Source organism: Balaenoptera musculus, chromosome 10 (assembly GCF_009873245.2).
Source record: "Balaenoptera musculus isolate JJ_BM4_2016_0621 chromosome 10, mBalMus1.pri.v3, whole genome shotgun sequence".
NCBI lineage: Eukaryota > Metazoa > Chordata > Mammalia > Artiodactyla > Balaenopteridae > Balaenoptera > Balaenoptera musculus.
In genome coordinates, this window is record NC_045794.1 from 18,415,962 (window position 1) to 18,439,880 (window position 23,919).

Sequence of the window (23,919 nt, forward strand, 5' to 3'; positions counted from 1 at the left end):
AAGGGGTTATATAAATGTTTCCCCATTTAACTTCATAAAAAAATGCAGCAAAGTTGTGCCTTAAACCGAGGGATTTCTGTGATGCAATGTGCTGTTTCTCCTTCTTCTGAAAACTAAGATTCTCTTACCCTTGTTGACTCCTGCCCTACCCTACAATCCGACTTCATTCCCTGCTTCTCTGGAGCATGAACACCGAATCCAGTCAGACCATTGCCCTTCCCCTTCCAGGTCACACAGGCATCACTTTTGTCACTGTGTTTTCTGGTCCATGTTCTTCTTTCATAAGATACCTTTTTTCTCCCTCCATACAAATCCAGCACATGATTCAAGGCCAAACCAAGTGGCTAGGAATTTCTCCCTCCATGTGTTCCCAGACCACCTAAAACATAGACTTCGTAGGTAGGAACTCAGTAAATGTTTCTGGTTTCTGCTTCTATTCCCTTTGACCTCCTGATCTGAATGTCTATAGTATTTGCTGGCTCTGACAGATGGTTAAACGTTTAGATGTGTAGTGTTATGTTGCTAGCATTTTTCATATGTAGCTTTGCCTCAGCAACGGGACAGTAAGAGTATTTGGTCTCATATGTCAAATGACAAGCCTGTGCTTTTGATCCAAAGGAGGATTCCACATGACATGCCTCCATGTCTGGGGAAAGAGCAGGAACAATATTTTATGTTTTTTTCATATTCCTCCAGGTACAATCTCAGGCTTGAGTACATATGTACTCAACAAACAATTGTTGCTTGGTTGTTTGCTTGAGAATTTGAGCTTCTCAAATTTATTTGGGCTGTTGCTCAGGCAGCACTGCTAAGGAAATGTATAAACCCCCATGTTTAATGTTTTAAATAAAATATTTTACCTGATATTTAGCTCTCTGGTTTATACGACTTTTAGTAGGTAGTTTAGGTATTGTTTTATAGTTCTGCATCTGAGTACACAAGCAGGGTTTGCTCTATAAATGTCTTTTACCGGACCAGTCAACATGATGTGCAAAACTACTGGATACCATAAGTAAATTCGATGGGCAGCGCTTTTGTGACATCAGACTTGTAGTGAAAGCTCATCTAAGAGATGAAGCCACCACAGAACTGAAGCTTTGGAGAAGAAAGGAAAAGGAGCCCCTCACACTGAAAAGTTTAGAGAGACCAAGATGCAGGAAGATGATCAGAGTGAATGGGTCACACACAATTTACAAGCTAGCTTGGATGCTAACAGCGTGTAGACAAATATTAACAGTCACGTAGAAGTTTCTCATTAGAAGACTAAAGAGAATTGTCAATGAGTTGAGATTACAAAATTGAAAAATGTCATCCTTTCTTCAGTCTCCTCTCAAGTTCTTGTTGTCAGAATGATTTGGAATTGAGAGACGAAAGCAAAAACCATGCCCTTTTCACAAACAGTTACAATACTAAAGCAAAAAACATGCCCTTTTCACAACCAGTTACAATACTAAAGCAAATAGGGGTGTAAAATGAGAAAGTCTCTGAATATAGATTATCTGAATAAATGCATTTGCTTATCTCCACTCCCTCTTATGACCCCACTTAAAGGACAGTAAAGGAAAAAAAGAGGCATAAACTCAAAAGAACAAGAGAAAAGGAAAGCATGCATAAGAAGGCAAATTATGTCAAAAATTTCACAAGCAGGTAAGTAATTGAAGAGTGATAACTGATTTATCAGAATGGAGAAACCCCTGGGCCTTCAAGTGATATTGTGTGTTTGTACGTGTGTGTGTGTGTGCGCGCATTCGAACAGGATGGGGGAGTATAAATTGAAGCCAACAAGAATCAAGCTAATTTGCATTATGGAGCTCTCGAAAGGCTCAGAATTTAGAAGCATCTGGTACCTCTGAAGATGGAGGTGATGGATGAAAGAAAATAAGAGGTTTGTTTGAAAGTCTTTAGAAGGAACAGTGATATCTCTAGGAACAGTGTTATCCTCTAGCCTGGCTTAACATATGAGATTACCTCTCTAGAGAGACTGACCAGCACAAAGGAGAACACCTACAGATTGTGATATATACAAGAGGTATCCATCCAAACAGCCATATCCCTGCTTCACACCCTATGATGAAGCCCATCAGTGATAAGTTCTACTCACACAGACCCACTGGCCTCTTTTATAGGCCTCAATCTTAAATGAGAGTGGGGAGTCAAGGATCACAGACATTTGAAGAGTCTTCAACACGAAAGCAAAGAAAAAACAAGCCAACAAAAAACTGCAAAAAAAATAAACCCAGACAGGGAAAGAATAATGCAGAAAACATAAGGTATCTTCAATAAAAATTATAATGAGGAGATTGGTTCAACATGGCAGAGTAGAAGGACGGGCTCTCACTCCCTCTTGCAAGAGCACCACAATCACAACTAACTGCTGAACAATCATCGACAGGAAGACACTGCAACTCACCATAGAAAATATCCCACATCCAAAGACAAAGGAGAAGCCACAGTGAGATGGTAGGAGGGGCACAATCACAATAAAATCAAATCCCATAACTGCTGGGTGGGTGACTCACAAACTGGAGAACACTTATACCACAGAAGTCCACCCACTGCAGTGAAGGTTCTGAGCCCCACGTCAGGCTTCCCAACCTGGGGGTCCGGCAATGGGAGGAGGAAATCCTAGAGAATCAGACTTTGAAGGCTAGTGGGATTTGACTGCAGGACTTCGACAGGACTGGGGGAAACAGAGACTCCACTCTTGGAGGGCACACACAAAGTAGTGTGTGCGTCGGAACCCAGGGGAAGGAACGGTGACCCCAAAGGAGACTGAACCAGACCTACCAGCTAGTGTTGGAGGGTCTCCTGCAGAGATGGGGGGGGGGCTGTGTCTCACCATGAGGACAAGGACACTGGCAGCAGAAGTTCTGGGAAGTACTCCTTGGCGTCAGCCCTCCCAGAGTCCGCCATTAAAGAGTCCCCACCAAAGAGCCCGGGTAGGCTCCAGTGTTGGGTTGCCTCAGGCCAAACAACCAACAGGGATGGAACTCAGCCCCACCCATCAGCAGACAAGCAGATTAAAGTTTTACTGAGCTCTGCCCACCAGAGCAACACCCAGCATTACCCACCACCAGTCCCTCCCATCAGGAAACTTGCACAAACCTCTTAGATAGCCTCAACCACCAGAAGGCAGACAGCAGAAGCAAGAAGAACTACAATCCTGCAGCCTGTGGAACAAAAACTACATTCACAGAAAGATAGACAAGATGAAATGGCAGAGGGCTATGTACCAGATGAAGGAACAAGATAAAACTGCAGAAAAACAACTAAATGAAGTGGAGATAGGCAACCTTCCAGAAAAAGAATTCAGAATAATGATAGTGAAGATGATCCAGGACCTCGGAAAAAGAATGGAGGCAAATATCGAGAAGATGCAAAAAATGTTTAACAAAGACCTAGAAGAATTAAAGAACAGACAAACAGAGATGAACAATACAATAACTGAAATGAAAAATACACTAGAAGCAATCAATAGCAGAATAACTGAGACAGAAGAACGGATAAGTGACCTTGAAGACAGAACGGTAGAATTCACTGCTGCAGAACAGAAAAAAGAAAAAAGAATGAAAAGAAATGAAGACAGCCTAAGAGACCTCTGGGACAACATTAAATGCAACAACGTTTGCATTATAGGGGTCCCAGAAGGAGAAGAGAGAGAGAAAGGACCCGAGAAAATATATGAAGAGATTATAGCTGAAAACTTCCCTAGCATAGGAAAGGAAATAGCCACCCAAATCCAGGAAGGGCAGAGAGTCCCACACAGGATAAACCCAAGGAGGAACACACTGAGACACATAGTAATCAAACTGGCAAAAATTAAAGACAAAGAAAAATTATTGAAAGCAGCAAGGGAAAAATGACAAATAACATACAAGGGAACTCCCATAAGGTTAGCAGCTAATTTCTCAGTAGAAACTCTACAAGCCAGAAGGGAGTGGCATGACATATTTAAAGTGATGAAAGGGAAGAACCTACAACCAAGATTACTCTACCCGGCAAGGATCTCATTTAGATTTGATGGAGAAATCAAAAGCTTTACAGACAAGCAAAAGCTAAGAGAATTCAGCACCACCAAACCAGCTCTACAACAAATGCTAAAGGAACTTCTCTAAGTGGGAAACACAAGAGAAGAAAAGCACCTACAAAACAATTAAGAAAATGGTCATAGGAACATACATATCGATAATTACCTTAAACGTGAATGGATTAAATGCTCCAACCAAAAGACACAGGTTCGCTGAATAGATACAAAAACAAGACCCATATATGTGCTGTCTACGAGAGACCCACTTGAGACCTAGGGAAAAATAAAGACTGAATATGAGGGGATGGAAAAAGATATTCCATGCAAATGGAACTCAAAAGACAGCTGGAGTAACAATACCCATATCAGATAAAATAGACTTTAAAATAAAGAATGCTACAAGAGACGAGGAAGGACACTACATAATGATCAAGGGATCAATCCAAGAAGAAGATATAATAATTGTAAATATATATGCACCCAACATAGGAGCACCTCAGTACATGAGGCAACGGCTAACAGCTCTAAAAGAGGAAATCGACAGTAACACAATAATAGTGGGGGACTTTAACACCTCACTTACACCAGTGGACAGATCATCCAAACAGAAAATTAATAAGGAAACACAAGCTTTAAATGACACAATAGACCAGATAGATTTAATTGATATTTACAGGATATTCCATCCAAACACAGCAGACTACAATTTCTTCTCAAGTGTGCACAGAACATTCTACAGGATAGATCATGTCTTGGGTCACAAATCAAGCCTCAGTAAATTTAAGAAAATTGAAATCATATCAAGCACCTTTTCTGACCACAACGCTAAGAGATTAGAAATCAATTACAGGGGAAAAAATGTAAAAAATACAAACACATGGAGGTTAAACATTACATTACTAAATAACCAAGAAATCACTGAAGGAATCAAAGAGGAAATCAAAAAAACCTAAAGAAAAATGACAACGAAAACACAATGATCCAAAACCTATGGAATGCAGCAAAAGCAGTTCCAAGAGGGAAGTTTATAGCAATACAAGCCTACCTCAAGAAACAAGAAAAATCTCAAATAAACAATCTAACCTTACACCTAAAGGAACTAGAGAAAGAAGAACAAAATAACCCCAAAGTTAGCAGAAGGAAAGAAAACATAAAGATCAGAGGAGAAATAAATGAAATAGAAACAAAGAAAACAAGAGCAAAGATCAATAAAACTAAAAGCCGGTTCTTTGAGAAGATAAACAAAATTGATAAACAATTAGCCAGACTCATCAAGAAAAAGAGGGAGAGGACTCAAATCAATAAAATTAGAAATGAAAACAGGAGAAGTTACAACAGACATCGCAGATACAAAGCATCCTAAGAGACTACTACAAGCCAATACTACTATGCCAATAAAATGGACAACCTGGAAGTTATGGACAAATTCTTAGAAAGGTATAACCTTCCAAGACTGAACCAGGAAGAAATAGAAAATATGAGCAGACAAACCACAAGTAATGAAATTGAAACTATGATTAAAAATCTTCCAACAAACGAAAGTCCAGGACCAGATGACTTCACAGGTGAATTATATCAAACATTTAGAGAAGAGCTAACACCCATCCTTCTCAAACTCTTCCAAAAAAGTACAGAGGAAGGAACACTCCTAAACTCATTCTATGAGGCCACCATCACCCTGATACCAAAACCAGACAAAGATACTACAAAAAAAAGAAAATTAAAGACCAATGTCACTGATGAATATAGATGCAAAAATCCTCAACAAAATACTAGCAAACAGAATCCAACAACACATTAAAATGATCATACACCATGATCAAGTGGCATTTATCCCAGGGATGCAAGGATTCTTCAATATACACAAGTCAATCAATGTGATACACCATATTAACAAATTGAAGAAGAAAAACCATATGATCATCTCAATAAATGCAGAAAAACTTTTGACAAACTTCAACACCCATTTATGATAAAAATTCTCCAGAAAGTGGGCATAGAGGGAACCTACCTCAACAAAATAAAGTCCATATACAACAAACCCACAGCAAACACCATTTTCAAATAGTGAAAAACTGAAAGCAATTTCTCTAAGATCAGGAACAAGACAAGGTTACCCACTCTCACCACTATTATTCAACCTAGGGTTGGAAGTCCTAGCCTCGGCAATCAGAGAAGAAAAAGAAAGAAAAGGAATACAAATTGGAAAAGAAGAAGTAAAGCTGTCACTGTTTGCAGATGACATGATACTATATAGAGAGAATCCTAAAGATGCCACCAGAAAACTACTGGAGCTAATCAATGAATTTGGTTAAGTTGCAGGATACAAAATTAATGCACAGAAATCTCTTGCATTCCTATACACTAAAGATGAAAAATCTGAAAGAGAAATTAAGGAAACACTCCCATTTACCATTGCAACAAAAAGAATAAAACACCTAGGAATAAACCTACCTAGGGAGACAAAAGATCTGTATGCAGAAAACCATAAGACACTGATGAAAGAAATTAAAGATGATACCAACAGATGGAGAAATATACCATGTTCTTGGATTGGAAGAATCAATATTGTGAAAATGACTATACTACCCAAAGCAATCTACAGATTCAATGCAATCCCTATCAAATTACCAATGGCATTTTTTACAGAACTAGAACAAAAAATCTTAAAATTTGTATGGAGACACAAAAGACCCCGAATAGCCAAAGTAATCTTGAGGGAAAAAAACGAAGCTGGAGGAATCAGACTCCCTGACTTCAGACTATACTACAAAGCTACAGTCATCAAGACAGTATGGTACTGGCACAAAAATGGAAATATAGATCAATGGAACAGGACAGAAAGCCCAGAGATAAACCCAAGCACCTGTGGTCAACTAATCTATGACAAAAGAGGCAAGGATATACAATGGAGAAAAGACAGTCTCTTCACTAAGTGGTGCTGGGAAAGCTGGACAGCTATATGTAAAAGAATGAAATTAGAACACTCCCTGACACCATACACAAAAATAAACTCAAAATGGATTAGAGACCTAAATGTAAGACTGGACACTATAAAACTCTTAGAGGAAAACATAGGAAGAACACTCTTTGACATAAATCACAGCAAGATCTTTACTGATCCACCTCCTACACTAATGGAAATAAAAACAAAAATAAACAAATGGGACCTAATGAAACTTAAAAGCTTTTGCACAGCAAAGGAAAGCATAAACAAGACGAAAAGACAACCCTCAGAATGGGAGAAAATATTTGCAAACGAATCAATGGACAAAGGATTAATCTCCAAAATATATAAACAGCTCATGCAGCTCAATATTAAAAAAACAAACAACCCAATCCAAAAATGGGCAGAAGACCTAAATAGACATTTCTCCAAAGAAGTTATACAGATTGCCAACAAACACATGAAAGGATGCTCAACATCACTAATCATTAGAGAAATGCAAATCAGAACTACAATGAGGTATCACCTCACACCTGTCAGAACAGCCATCATCAAAAAATCTACAAACAATAAATGCTGGAGAGGATGTGGAGAAGAGGGAACCCTCTTGCACTGTTGGTAGGAATGTAACTTGATACAGCCACTATGGAGAACAGTATGGAGGTTCCTTAAAAAACTAAAAATAGAACTACCATACGACCCAGCCATCCCACTACTGGGCATATACCCTGAGAAAACCATAATTCAAAAAGAGTCATGTACCACAATGATCATTGCAACTCTATTTACAATAGCCAGGACATGGAAGCAACCTAAGTTTCCATCAACAGATGAATGGATAAAGAAGATGTGGCACATATATACAATGGAATATTACTCAGCCATAAAAAGAAATGAAATTGAGTTATTTGTAGTGAGGCCAATGGACCTAGAGGCTGTCATACAGAGTGAAGTTAGTCAGAAAGAGAAAAACAAATACCATATGCTAACACATGTATATGGAATCTTAAAAAGAAAAGAAAAAAGGTATGAAGAACCTAGGGGCAGGACAGGAATAAAGACACAGACGTAGAAATGGACTTGAGGACACAAGGAGGGGGAAGGGTAAGCTGGGATGAAGTGAGAGAGTGGCATGGACTTATATATACTACCAAATGTAAAATAGATAGCTAGTGGGAAGGAGCTGCACAGCACAGGGAGATCAGCTATGTGCTTTGTGACCACCTAGAGGGGTGGGATAAGGACGGTGGGAGGGAGATACAAGAGGGAGAAGATATGGGGATATATGTATACGTATAGCTAATTCACTTTGTTATAAAGCAGAAACTAACATACCATTGTAAAGCAATTATACTCCAATAAAGACGTTAAAAAAAAAAATTCTATGTCCAGTCAAAACATGACTGAAAACTTAAAGTAGAATAGGTATTTCAAAAGCAAAGTCTTAAAAACTTTACTCCCATGCACTTTTTCCTGGGAAAATACTGGAAAGACTTCACTAAAATAAGAAATTTACCAAGAAAAAATGAATTAAGGATGCAGAAATCCAAGGCTCTCATGCAGGAGAGGGGCAAAGGGAATTCCTAGGGAAACAGCTTAGACTCAGATCAAAAGAATAATCAGTAACTTCTGGTTTTAGCTCAAAAGTAATTGGAAATCGTAACTCCCATCCTTCCAAGAAAACTGAGCAAGCTGTAAATCAACAACTTTTTTTGCACCATCAGAGAACTGAGGTCACAAGGTAAACCACCAATCTTGAAACATAGGCCGATCCAGAGCCAGAGCTGAGATCTGTTTATTTGGAGCAGAAGATGTGGAGCCATAAACTGGTAGGAACAGTTCAGAGTAATTTGGAATCCCACCAGGTACTCAGGGTGAAAAACTGAGAAAGATCCTCTTAGGGCTCTGGTTAGGGTAGAGAAGAGTATAGTCATTGTAAAATACGCTCAGAAGATTCTCCATAGCAAAGTCCTACTTTCTAAGGAAAAAGACCTTATAATAGCCTTATCCCATCTGGAGGAAGGGCATTTCTCCTATTTTAACCCACAGGTGTCTTCCTGCCTCAATTAATTTGAGAAAATAAAACTATGAAACACTTATGAAGTTCACAGCCCAGGGACACAGGCCTTCTAAAAGACTGAAATTTAATCATAGTATCATGGAACAATTCCCTTCTTACGCACATTACCTCCAGGCTAATAAGTTTCCAATGTAATAACAGAGGATTACAGCTGAAAAGTTACAAGATGCATATTCTCTCTGAGGAAAGCTTTTAGGAAGCCCAAAGTCAATAGATGAGTCAAAATAAGTGATATTAGAGAAATTTGAAGCCTATGGAACTTTGGAGCTACTACAAGCACTAAACACAGGTAAACACCCAGCCAAATTAACATAAAACTTTACACTGAAGGCCTAATTACCTTTATTTCTATTACTCAATACATCATGTCTGGCTTTCAACAAAAAATTGTAAGGCATCCTACAAGACAAGAAAAAAAAAATCTGTGTGAATTGACAAAGCAAGGATCAGAACCAGACACAGCAAAGAACATATGACCCAAGTGTAGGAATTATCAGACAGAATTTAAAATCACTGTGATTAATATGTTAAAGGCTTTAATGAAAAAGGTAGACAGCACGCAAGAACAGACTGCAATGTAAGAAGAGCAATAGAAACTCTAATAAAGAATCAAATGGAAATGTTGGAAAACAGAAACCATAATGAAAATAAAGAATGTATTTGATGAGCTCATTAGTACTGCATATGGCTGAGGAGAGAATCAGCAAGCTGGAAGACAGGTCAATAGAAAATTCCCAAACTAAAATGTGGGGCAGTAAATAGTTAATCCAAAAGGTGTTAAAGGAGCTTCCTGGAGGATGGCCAAGACAGGAGTAGGAAGACTGAGCTCGCCTCCTCCCATAGGCATAATAAATTTACAACTATATACAATATTATATACATATATATACATATATTAAAACTATACACAATATTCTATTGATAATAAAGACTAGAAGACAAGCAGAAAAGATCTTCTATAACTAAAGGTATAATGAGGGAATCACAACAAGATGGGTAGAAGGAGTAGAGACACGATATAGTCAAGACACATACCGCAGATGGGTGACCCACAAACAGGAGGATGATTACAATTGCAGAGGTTCTTCCCAAGGAAAGAGGAGCCCAAGCCCCACATCAGGCTCCCTAGCCTGTGGGTCGTGCACTGGGAAGATGATCCACCAGCACATTTGGCTTTGAAAGTTAGTAGTTCTTACTCCTGGGAGGGGAGACCCAGAGGGCTGTGGGAAATACAGACTCCAATCTTAAAAAGCACACACAAAATCTCACATGGTCCAGGACCCAAGTCAGAAGTAGTCATTTGAAAGAAGCCTGGGTCAGACCCACATGCTGATTTTGGAGAGCCTCCCAGAGAGGCAAGAAGATACTGAAGCTCACCCTGGGGACAAGGACACTGGTGACAGCAATTTTGGGAAGTTTGTTCTACCATGAGAAAAATGTTGCTGGAAACCACCATTTTGGAATCTTCCCTCTAGCTTTTTTCTGCCAAGACATGGTCCCACCCACTGCCCTATTGGCACCAGCACTGGACCTCCTATGGCCAAGCAACTAGGTAGGTGGGGACATAGCCCCACCACCAACAGGCAGACATCAGCCCCAGGACTATGGCAGCCCTGCAGCCTGCCATGTTAGGATCCAGCCCACCTACTAATAGGCCAACACCAGCTCTGGGATACCTTGGGCCCCTCAACCACCCACCTTGGGATCTGACCCCAACCACCAGGAGAGGAACACAAGCTTTGGGACACCCCAGACGCCACATGTATATATTTTTATATATCATGAGCTTGACCCATCCACCAGCAGGACAAAATTAAATCCAGAACCCCTGACCCCACAGCTACCTACTGCAGAACCTGGCTCCAACCACCAGTGGGCCAGCACTAGCCCTGAGATGCTATAGGGCTCTGCAGCAAGCCACCTTGTGACCCAGCACCACCCACCAGAGTCCAGCAGCCTCTGCACAAGATGGGGCCTGGCAATCAACTGAACCAGAGCCAGCCACACCTATCAGACAGCCCATGGTAGTCAGCCCACCACAAAAGAGGGACACACACACAGACCACACAGAGAGCACCTCTAGAGCATATACTTTTGATGACCAGAGGGGAGTACACTGCTGGGATGCATAGGATGTCTCCCACAAAAAGCCACTTCTCCAAGGTTGGGAAACATAGCCAACCTACCAGATACATAAAAATAAAAACAGCAAATTAGGCAAAATGAGGCAACAGAAGAATATATTCCAAAATAAGGAACAAGATAAAATCCCAGAAGAACTAAGTGAAGTGGAGATAAGCAATCTACCCGATAAAGAGTTCAAGGTAATTATCATAAAGATGTTCAAAGAACTCAGAAGAAGATTAGATGAACAGAGTGAGAAGTTAAAAGTTTTTAACAAAGAGTTAGAAAATATAAAGAGGAAACAAAAAGAGATAAAGTATATAATAACTGAAATAAAAAGATACACTAGAAGGAATCAACAGTAGATTATATGATACAGAGGAATGGATCAACAAAATGGAAGAGAGAATAGTGGAAATTACTGAAGCTGAACAGAAAAAAGAAAAAAGAAATGAGGATAGTTTAATAGATCTCAAAGACAACATCAAGCAGGATAACATTCATATTATAGGAGTACCAGAAGGAAAAGATGGGAGAAAGGGGCTGAGAATATATTTGAAGAAGTAGTAACTGAAAATTTCCTTAACCTGGGAAAGAAATATCCAGGTCCAATAAGCACAGAGAGTCCCAAACAGGATCAACCCAAAGAGGACTGCACCAAGACACAATGTAATTAAAATGGCAAATGTTAAAGATAAGAGAGAATATTAAAAGCAACCAGGTAAAAACAATAAGTAATATACAAAGGAACTCCCATAAGGCTATCAGCGGACTTCTCAGCAGAACCCTGCAGGCAAGAAGGGAGTGGCAGGATATATCTTAAATGATGAAAGGGGAAAGCCTACAACTAAGAATACTTGGCAAGGCTTTCATTCAGATTTGATGGAGAAATCACAAGTTTTACAGACAGGCAAAAGTTAAAAGAGGACAGCACCACCAAACCAGCTTTACAAGAAATGTTAAAAGGGACTTCTCTAAGCAAAAAAAAAAGAAAAGGCCAAAATTAGAAATATGAATATTACAAGAAGAAAAATTCACTGGTAAAGGCAAATATACAGAAAAGGTAGTAAGTCAACCACCTATATAGCTGGTAGGAAGGTCAAAAGACAAAAGTAGTAAAAGCATCTATATCCACAACAAGTAGGTAAGGAATACACAAAACAACAGGATGTAAAATATGATGTCAAAAACAGTAAACGTGGGGGAGGAAGTAAAAATACAGAATTTTTAAAATGCATTTGAACTTAAAAGATCAAGAACTTAAAATAATCACGCATATGTAGAGATTGCTATATATAAACCTCATGGTAACCACAAACCAAAAATCTATATTAGATAACACACAAAAAAAGAGAACAGAAATTGAACATAACTCTAAGGATAGTCATCAAGTCACAAAGGAAGAGAGCAAAAGAACAATAAAGGAATAAAAAAGAGCTACAAAAACAAGCCAAAAACAATTAACAAAAATGGGGGCTTCCCTGGTGGCGCAGTGGTTGAGAATCTGCCTGCTAATGCAGGGGACACGGGTTCGAGCCCTGGTCTGGGAAGATCCCACATGCCGCGGAGCAACTAGGCCCATGAGCCACAACTACTGAGCCTGCGCGTCTGGAGCCTGTGCTCCGCAACAAGAGAGGCCACGATAGTGAGAGGCCGGCGCACCGCGATGAAGAGTGGCCCCTGCTTGCCACAATTAGAGAAAGCCCTCGCACAGAAACGAAGACCCAACACAGCCATAAATAAATAAAAAAATAAAAGATGAGAACATTAGTATCCTCAGATTCCTAGCCATCTCTTTATCCTCCTCCAGTTCAAGACATTTACCTTCTATCTTATAATCATAATTCTCACAATTAAAAAAAAAAATGGCAATAAGTACATACCTTTCAATAATTACTCTAAGTTTAAATAGATTCGATGTTCCAATCAAAAGACATAGAATGGCTGAATGGATACCAAGACAAGACCCATAAAAGAGACTCTCTTCAGATCTAAAGACACAGCACAGACTGAAAGTGAGGGGATGGGAAAAGTTTCCATGCAAGTGGAAATCAAAAGAAACTTAGGGTAGCTATACTTACATAAGACAAAATAGACTATAAAACAAAGACTGTAATAAGAGACAAAGAAGGACATTGTGTAATGATCAAAGGATCAATCCAAGAAGATATAAGAATTATAAATATATAGGCAACCAACATAGGAGTACCTAAATATATAAAGCAAATATTAACAAGCATAAAAGGAGAAATTAACAGTAACACAACAATAATAGGGGACTTTAACATCCCATTAATGGACAGATCATTCAAACAGAAAATCAACAAGGAAACATTGGCCTTAAATGACACATTAGACCAGAAGAACTTTATATATATATAATTTATATGATATATATGATATATGATATATATCATTTTATATATATATGATATATATATATCACATATATATATGATTCCATCCCAAAGTAGCAGAATACACAACATTTTCAAGGGCACATGGAACATTCTCCAGGATAGATCACATGCTAGGACACTGAACAAGTCTCAGTAAATTTAAGGAAATTGAAATCATATCAAGAATCTTGGGACTTCCCTAGTGGTCCAGTGGTTAAGATTCCATGCTTCCAATGCAGGGGGCACAGGTTCAATCCCTGGTCAGGGAACTAAGATCCCACATGCCACATGGCCAAAAAAAAAAGAAGAATCTTTTCTGACAACGTTATGGCACAAGAAATCACCTACAAGAAAAAAACTGTAAAAACCACAAGCATGTGGAGGCTAAACAGTACACAACTAAACAACAAATGGATCACTGAAGAAATCAAAGAAGAAATTTAAAAATTCCTGGAAGCAAATGAAAACAAAAACATAATGATACAAAATCTAAGGGATGCAGCAAAAGCAGTTCTTACAGGGAAGTTTATAGCAATACAAGCTTACCTCAGGAAACAAGAAAAATCTCAAATAAAAACCTAATCATATACCTAGAGGAACTAGAAAAGGAGGAACAAACAAAACCCAAAGTTAGTAAAGGGAAAGAAAGCATAAAGATCAGAGAAGAAATAAGTGAAACAGAGACAAAAAAATAGAAAAGATCAATGAAACTAAGAGCTCTTCTTTGAAAAGGTAAACAAAATTGATAAACTTTTAGCCAGACTCATCAAGAAAAAGAGAGAGAAGGCCTGAATCAATAAAATCAGAAATGAAAGAAGTTACAACCAACACCACAGAAATACAAAGGATCATAAGAGATTACTACAAACAATTATATGCCAATAAAATGGACAACCTAGAAGAAATGGACAAACAGATGGAAAGATATACTGTGTTTTTGGATTGGAAGAATTAATTTTGTTAAAATGATCATACTCCCTAAGGCAATCTACAGATTCAATGCAATCCCTATCAAAATACCAATGACATTTTTCACAGAACTAGAAGAAATAATTCTAAAATTTGTATGGAAGCACAAAGACCCCAAACAGTCAAAACAATCTTCAGAAAGCTGGAGGTATCGTGCTCCCTGATTTCAAACAGTCCTACAAAGCTACAGTACTCAAAACAGTATAATACTGGCACAAAACACACACACATAGACCAATGGAACAGAATAGAAAGCCCAGAAATGAACCTACACTTATATGGGCAACTAATCTGCGGCTAAGGAGGCAAAGACTATAAAATGAGGAAAAGACAGTATCTTCAATAAGTGGGACTAGGAAAACTGGACCACTACATGCAAAAGAATCAGACTGCACTACCTTCTCACACCATATACAAAAGTAAACTCAAAATGTATTAAAGACTTAAAATGTAAGACACAAACATAAAACTTCTAGAATAAAACATAAGCAGTACAGTCTTTGACATCAGTCTTAGGCAATATATTTTGGATATGTTTCCTCATGCAAGGGAAACAAAAGCAAAAATAAGCAAATGGACTACATCAAACTAAAAAGCTTTACAGAGCAAAGGAAACTATCAACAAAATGAAAAGGCAGTCTACTGAATGGGAGAAGATGTTTGCAAACAATGTATCTGACAATGGGTTAATATCCAAAATATACAAAGGACTCATACAACCCAACACCAAAAAAATAAACAACTCAGTTAAAAAATGGGCAGAGGATCTGAATAGACTTTCTTCCAAAGAAGACATAGAGATGGCCCACAAGTATATGAAAAGATGCTCAGCATCACTAATCATCAGGGAAATGCAAACCAAAACCACAATGAGATATCAACTCACACCTGTCAAAATGGCTATTATCAAAAAGTCTACAAATAACAAGTGTTGGCAAGGATGTGGAGAAAAGAGAACCCTCGTGCACCATTGGTGGAACTGTAAATTGATGCAGTCACAATGGAAAACACTATGGAGAGTCCTCAAAATATTAAAAATGTAACTACCATGTGATCCAGCAAATCCACATCTGGGTATATATCCAAAGAAAACCAAAACAGTAATTAGATAAGTTATATGCTTACCTATGTTCATTGCAACATTATTTACAAGAGCTAAGATATGGAAGCAACCGAAGTGTCTACTGATAGATGAATGGATAAAGAAGATGCCATATATATATATATATATATATATATATATATATATATATATATATATATATATATATATATATATATATATACAATGGAATACCACTTAGCCATAAAAAAGAAGGAAATCTTGCCATTTACAACAACATGGATGGACCTAGAGAGTATTATGCTAAGTGAAAACAATCAGAAAAGAAATACAAATACTGTATTATTTCACTTACATGTGGAATCTAAAAAACGAAACAAATGAACAAATGTAACAAAACAGAAACAGACTTATAGATAAGGAGAACAAACAGGTCGTTGCCAGAGGGGAGGTGGGTGGGGGAGGAAAGAAATAGGTGAGGGAGATTAAGAGGTATAAACTTCCAGTTGCAAAATATATGAGTCACCAGTATGAAATGTACAGTGTGGCAATTATAGTCAATAATTATGTTATCTTCGTTTGGAGACATATTGTAACTAGATTTATCAAGGTGATCATTTTGTATAGAAATGTATAGAAATATCAAACCACTATGTTGTATAACAGGAACTAACATAGTGTTGTAGGTCAACTATACCTCAAAAACAAACAAACTCATAGAAAAAGAGATCAGATTTGTGGTTACCAGATGCGGGGGTAGGGGGGAGAAAAATTAGATGAAGGTGGTCAAAAATGTACAAACTTCTAGTTATAAGATGAGTAAGTATACTAGGGATATAATGTACAACATGATAAATATAGTTAACACTTCTGTAAGTTATATATGAAAGTTGTTTAAAGAGTAAATCCTGAGTTCTTATCACAAGGAAAAATTTTTTTTCTATATCTTTAATTTTGTTTCTGTACCAGATGATGGATGTTCGCTAAGCTTACTGTGATAATCATTTCATGATGCATGTAAGTCAAATCATTATGCTGTACACCTTAAACTTATACAGTGCTGTATGTCAATTATATCTCAATAAAAACAGAAGAAAAAACAAACAACCAAAAACAACTTTTAAAAAGATGTTAAATATGTTTAATTGGAATACCAAAAAAAAAATTAAGAGAGAAAGGAACAGGAGAGATATTTGCAGTAATAATAGCTTAGAATTTTCCAAAGTAATAATAGACACCAAACCACAGATCCAGAAAGCTCAGCGAACACCAAGCAAGATAAATACAAAAAAAAACTACACATAAGCTTATCATAATCAAACTACAGAAATCAAAGACATTTTCTTGTAAAATCTTGAAAGAAGCCAGTGAGGGGAAAAATCACCTTATCCAAAGAGGAAAAAGGATAAGAATTACAACCAATTCCTCATCAGAAACTATGCAAGCAAGAAGATAATGTAGTGAAATATTTAAAGTGTTGAGAGGGAAAAAAAATCACTCACCTAGGATTGCATATCCAGTGAAAGTATTCTTGAAAAGTAAAAAAAAAAAAAAAAAGAGAGAGATTTTCCCAGACAAAATCTGAGGAAATTCATAATATTTTTGGCAGATCTACCCTGCAAAAATTATTAAAAGGAGTTCTTTGAGAGAAGGACATGGCATAGGTCAGAAACTCAGAGCTACATAAAGAAAGGAAGAGCATCAGAGAAGGAATAAATGAAGGTACAGTAAAAATCTTTTATTTTTCTTATTCTTAATTTATCTAAAAGATAATGGTAAAAGTAAGACCAGTAACAATACATAAGGTAATTATAGCCAATAGATATGCAAAATGAATGACAGCAATGTCATAAGGAGGATCAGGAGGGAGGAATTGGAAATACTCTGGTATAGGGTACCTGCACTACACATGAAGCATCATAGCATTATTTAAAGGTGGACTGAGACTAACCAAAAACGTATATTGTGTCTCTGGGGTAACAACTAAAGAAATTTTAGAAAGAAATATAACTGACATGCTAAGAGAGGAGAGAAAATGCTCAATTATAACCACAGAGGGCTGGAAAACAGAAGGAAAGAGAGCAGTCAATCTATACTGGAGTAGGAAGACAGAGGGCCTGAGAAAGGAGTTCTCAAAAAAAAAGAAAGAAAGAAAGAAAAAAAGAAACTGAGAGGCCTCCTGTTATGTTTGAATGTGTTGAGATTAGACACTTGTGTTAACTAGTTTGGGGCTGAAATACTAATAGGTATGTAAAAAACTAAATCAATGTGAAAACAAGGCAATAACTAACTCCTGATCAAAACAAAAAGTTACACAGGAAAAGAAACATTTTGATACATTCAATCCATAATCTTAATAAAATAAATACTAATTTAACCCAAAAAGTGGTACAATGATATTAAGGTTGAGGTAAAATGGGGGATGTAAGATAACAAAATCCTCATCTTTCTTAGAGAGAATACAATATATACCATTTTTTTTCAGATCAAGAAAAGGCAACATAAGTATGTTATTTAGAATTATGGAGTAACTATCTAAGGAAACAACCAAAAAAAGTTGAAAGTGATTTACTCTGTGGAGTAAGGAATAACAGATGGAGCACGGAGCACTATTTATTTATTTGCTTGTTTATTTGTTTTTTAAATTTATTTACTGTTTTAAGCTACTACCTGATGTTTTAAAGTACGTTTTTCTTCACTTTGTAAAGTGGAAAATAAATTTTTAAAAGAATGAAGATAAATAGCAGGGGAGCCAAAGGATGTTCAAGGAGATCATTGAGTCTGGGATGCATGCAGCAGAGATTAAGAAAAGAGAGCTGATTAGAGAAACATGTAGGAGATAAAATTGATGGCAGTTGGCGATGAATTTGAAAACAGACATGAAAGCGATGTAAGTGTTGAGGGCAGCTCATAGGTTTCTGGCTAAATAATAAAAGGTGCTATTTTTAAAGACAGCAGATACTAGAAGAGGAGCAAGTTGAGTCTGAGGACATGTTTTGTTTTGGACATGTGGATTTGTGGTGCCTTTGAGAAATCCAAGGAGAAATATCATCTAGGCAGGGACCCATTTGTATCTGGAACTCAGAGGAGAGGTTTGGGCATGATATATACTTGGGAATCATGGACCTGTAGACATTGACATAGATGAAACTGTTTAGTGAAGGAAAACACATGAAGGAGAGAACTGTGTCCAGGATTGAGTGATGAATACTCTGCATTCAGGCGGCCAGAGAGAAGAGAGTGAGTGTGTAAAAGAGTTAGAAAAGGGTTGGCCAGAGAGGTGGAATGAAACCCCAGAGAGTCTGGTATAGGAGAATAAAGTACGCGAATAGAGGAAGACCTGATCAGTAGTGTATAAAAAAAAGAATACATTTTCCTTCACGTGGTAAATCCTTTCGAGGTGGTCCAAGGAATCTGGTCATGGAATATCAATATTTTGTGTATTGATAGTTAATCCTTTTGAAACTATACAATTTTAGCAAATTATATTTGGGAGGAAATGGTCACTTTGGTGTACAGCAACAGTTGTGTGGTTTCAAAAATGGCTGTTTCAGATGCATTAAACATAAGAAGGAGGAAGAGCATGGGAGGGGAGCTAAGACTTCCTGAGACACTTTGTGTGACACGTCGCATGTTTTAACTCATTTAATACTCGACAGCCCCTGTGTGTTGTTATCCCCATTTTTCAAAGGAGCAATCTGACGCATGTAGAGGGTCAACGATTTACAACATTTTATTCTTTTTCAAGGTCTGCCTAGAAATATCTTGAGAAAAACTTTTAAAGAATGGGTCGTTCCCATGGTCAACTAATCTATGACAAAGGAGGCAAAGATATACAATGGAGAAAAGACAGTCTCTTCACTAAGTGGTGCTGGGAAAACTGGACAGCTATATGTAAAAGAATGAAATTAGATTACTCCCTAACACCATACACAAAAATAAACTCAAAATGGATTAGAGACCTAAATATAAGACTGGACACTATAAAACTCTTAGAGGAAAACATAGGAAGAACACTCTTTGACATAAATCACAGCAAGATCTTTTTTGATCCACCTCCTAGAGTAATGGAAATAAAAACAAGAATAAACAAATGGGACCTAATGAAACTTCAAAGCTTTTGCACAGCAAAGGAAACCATAAACAAGACGAAAAGACAACCCTCAGAATGGGAGAAAATATTTGCAAATGAATCAATGGACAAAGGATTAATCTCCAAAATATATAAACAGCTCATTCAGTTCAATATTAAAGAAACAAACACCCCAATCCAAAAATGGGCAGAAGACCTAAATAGACATTTCTCCAAAGAAGACATACAGACGGCCACGAAGCACATGAAAAGCTGCTCAACATCACTAATTATTAGAGAAATGCAAATCAAAACTACAATGAGGTATCACCTCACTCCTGTTAGAATGGGCATCATCAGAAAATCTACAATCAACAAATGCTGGAGAGGGTGTGGAGAAAAGGGAACCCTCTTGCACTGTTGGTGGGAATGTAAATTGATAACAGCCACTATGGAGAACAATATGGAGGTTCCTTAAAAAACTAAAAATAGAATTACCATATGACCCAGCAATCCCACTACTGGGCATATACCCAGAGAAAACCGTAATTCAAGAAGACACATGCACCCAAATGTTCATTGCAGCACTATTTACAATAGCCAGGTCATGGAAGCAACCTAAATGCCCATCAACAGACGAATGGATAAAGAAATTGTGGTACATATATACAATGGAATATTACTCTGCCATAAAAAGGAACGAAATTGAGTCATTTGTTGAGAAGTGGATGGATCTAGAGACTGTCATACAGAGTGAAGTAAGTCAGAAAGAGAAAAACAAATATCATATATTAACGCATGTATGTGGAACCTAGAAAAATGGTACAGATGAGCCGGTTTGCAGGGCAGAAGTTGAGACACAGATGTAGAGAATGGACATATGGACACCAAAGGGGGAAAACTGCGGTGGGGTGGGGATGGTGGTGTGCTGAATTGGGCGATTGGGATTGACATGTATACACTGATGTGTATAAAATTGATGCCTAATAAGAACCTGCAGTATAAAACAAACAAACAAACAAAACAACTAATACTAAACTTTCATTGGGTTATTTGTATGGAAATATGTTAATATAAATGTTTCAGACATTACATGAAATTTCTAAAAATCTTATATTTGTATTTGTATGGAAATATGTATGGAAATATGTTAATATAAATGTTTCAGACATTAAAAAAAAAAAAAAAAGAATGGGTCGTTCCCTCATGGAGTAACCCTAAGCACCAGAACTGAAGGGTCTTGGGGTATTATTCTTCCTACATATATTCAGAGATTGCTTAATAAAACGTGTTAATCTGTTCACACTGAAAAGACTATATTATTGTTTAACTTTATGTATGGTAAATATCCATCTTTACTTTAAATTAAGAAAATCCTAAGTCCATAGGTTATGGGTAGAAAGCATGAAGCATTAGTGAATGTATCCCATCTAATGAGTGCTAAGTTCAGCCAATTCTTTGTGTGCCTTTAGAATGCAATCTTCCTGTGTTGCTGCCATCTCAAGTCTGCTCCTGATTTTCTTTTATCTCTGAACATACTCCTTGCCTGCAATCCTTTTGCTCATCCATTTTGTGTACCACTAACATATTTACCTTTCTAAGAAACTCTTTTAATTGCATCATCTTGCAGTTAAACAAGGACTCCCAGTTTCCCACATATGTGTGACTAAATCCATAGTCTATCAGGCAGGATGTACCACAGTCTCACCAATCCTTCTCAAGCTTATATCCCCATACAAGCCATGCTTCCAACCAAGTCATTCTAGTTCATGGCCCTACCTTTCTTGTGCTTGCTTCATTTATATAAGCCTTCGCTTGACATTCTGCCTGTACTGATCTCACCCATCTTCAAATCCCATCCTTTTCATGAATGCTTATTTTTCCCCACAACATTCCAAGCCATGGTCATATCTCCCCTGGTTGATTTTATGCCAGTATCTATAGACCTCTTTTAGCAGAGCTTATAGAATGATTGCAACAGGGTTTGAACTTTTACTTTGTTTTCCTCTCTGTATATTGAATTTACATGATTTGTCTTCTAAGTTAGATTTTAAACTACTTAGAGCAGGCACCAACAAATACAACTAAAAGGCCATCTTTTAAAGCCAAACCACTATGTAGTTATAAAAACACAACTATGAGCAAGACAGACACAGTCCCAGCTCACACATTGCTTAAAGCCCATCCTTTTTGCACTAATCGTCTTTTGTGTATTAATGGAGATAAAACTGTATTTAATAACTATGCCTACCCATAATGCCTCTAGCGTATCACAAAACAGACTTTTATGTTGTACAAAGTGCCCATGGAACATGAAAAAAAAAGCTTATCAAGACAAGTCTGTATTCCCAAGTTCACAGCCTAGAGCAAAGAAATTTCCTGTCTTTCACAGTCAAATACCTTACAGCGTTGGTGGTATAGTAGTGAGCATAGCTGCCTTCCACAGTCAAACATCTTTGCTCCTGTCAGTAAAAATATCCAGAAGCAAGCAAACTTGTATTGAATCCTGTTTCCGTGGCCCAGGGTGATTTTTATCATAGAGCCATGTTCAAATAAATTCTTTGTGTACTTTGTAAGATAATCTATTTTATGAGACCCAGTGGAGACTAAATGCCCACTCCATCTAGCATAATATATTTATTTTTCCCAAATGTCAATATGTATACTGTACAAAATTCCACCCACAGTAGACTACAAAGTCACTTAATTTTTCTAGGCCACATATTTCTCTCTCCTAAAATTAGAGAGTTATGCTTGATAATCTTGAAGTTCCCTCCAATTATAAAATTCTACAATTATTCTTACATACACACCACCTAGAGTTAGAATCAGAGTGATGAACATAAAAAAGGATGGGAAACAAAAAAATTTCTTTAGTTGTGTGATGGTTAATTTTCCTTGTCAACCTGACTGTTGCCAACAGGGTGCCCAGGTTAAACTTTATTTCTGAGTGTGTCTGTGAGGGGTTTTCTCCATGAGATTAGCATTTGAATCAGTGGACTCAGTAAAGTGTATATATTGCCCTCCCCAGTATGGGTAAGCATCGTGCAATCCACTGAGGGCCTGAATAGAACAAGAAGCAGAAAAAAGAGGAATTTGTCCCTTTTTTCTTCCTGCCTACTTGCTCGAACTGAAACATTCGTCTTCTCCTGCCCTTGCAGTGGTATTTATACCATCAACTCCTCTGGTTCTCAAGCCTTCAGATTTGAACTGGAATTACACCACCAACTTTCCTGGATCCCCACCTTGCAGATGGCAGATCGCGGGACGTCTCGGCTTCCATAATCATGTGAGCCAATTCCTCATTTTATATATGTTTATATATGTAGGCATGTATTTCCTACTGGTTCCGTGTCTCTGGAGAACTCTGACTAATACAAGTTGTAAAATGAAAATGAGATGCGGGAAGATGAGGTCAAAGGGGCCAAGAGGGGGATTTAGATGTAGCTCCTATTATCCTTACTAGAGCTGCCCCCGGCCACCTACTGATAGAAATGGTTGGGTGCAAATGAAGCAACAAAATCTTAACCTGGGGGTTGTGGGTAAACATTTGGCATTTGACAAATGTCTTTTATGCAAGATAATATATTTGTAAATATCAAAACCAGGCGAAGTCCCTAGTTATTCTTTCAGATCTACTGACAGAAATAGAGGCAATCCTGCATCATGAGAAGGATAAAGAAATCCTATTCCAGGGTTTCCCAAACTTTAACGTACGTACGACTCACTTGGCAATCTTGTTAAAATGCAGATTCTGATTCAGAAGATTTGAAGTCAGGGCCTGCTGTTCGGTATGACAAGCAATGATCCTTAACTTGTCAAAAGCTAACCAATTTGTGCCAGAGGGAATATAAATACCTTTTTAATTTATGGCACTGTGGGTGTTATGGAACCAAAACAAAGAACCCACTTACCAGTGACATTTTGCCATAGTCTGGCTTCAGCCACATTTTAGGCTGGCTTCAGTTTTTCCACAAATGCACCTTCTAGCCTGAGCCTCCATTGTACCTGGGTACTGCCTTTAAGTATATCAGATTCTGTTGCAAGCAATATGTCAAGGCTCATGCCTTTCCCCAGAGATGTTAGCAAGCCCAATCCTCTATCAGTTTAGTAATAGGTGAAGTCCATTCTCCTATTGCTTCATCATCGTTCCAGACACACCAACAAGTGTGCAGCTATCTCACTAGTTGTCCTTTTCTGGCTTAACAGGTCTTTTCCACCATGATGGTGAGACTCCA